This window comes from Pundamilia nyererei, unplaced genomic scaffold (genome assembly GCF_000239375.1).
Source record: "Pundamilia nyererei isolate P.nyererei 1_Seehausen unplaced genomic scaffold, PunNye1.0 scaffold00244, whole genome shotgun sequence".
Taxonomy (NCBI): Eukaryota; Metazoa; Chordata; class Actinopteri; order Cichliformes; family Cichlidae; genus Pundamilia; species Pundamilia nyererei.
Window position 1 is genome coordinate 416894 of NW_005187645.1, and position 460 is coordinate 417353.

The following is a 460-nucleotide window of genomic DNA, read 5'->3' on the forward strand; positions in this document are numbered from 1 at the left end:
TCAGATCACTTTCCAGGGGAAATTTCTGGAAATGGTTAAACATAAATGGACACACACACACACACACACACACACACACACACACACACACACACACACACACACACACACACACACACACACACACACACACAGGTTAGTGCTCTAACACATAACGCAATAATATATTAATAACAAAATATTTGATCTCACCTAAATGATCAGATGGCCCAGAGGACAAACCTAGCTGACAGGAAACTGTAGGATCAATGGTTCGAAGGTGACTGATCACTATCCTGCAGGCTTTTTCTCCCTTTTTCTTCACGATGTCAATGAAGTCGCGTGCCTTGTCTGCTCTACTTTGGTTTATTTCCTGTATCCTTTCTTTCTCCAACTCATTCAAGACATTGTCTGTTACAAGGGCTTCAAGTAGCTGTGTGAGATTTTCTGCTGTCACCCTCTCCACAAACTGTGTTCGCAT

The 460-nt window shown here is 42.4% G+C and overlaps 1 pseudogene; it reads right to left on the reverse strand.

The window, feature by feature from the left end:
* The window catches only part of LOC102209423 (protein NLRC3-like), a 30822-nt pseudogene extending 30362 nt beyond the window's left edge, over positions 1-460 (reverse strand).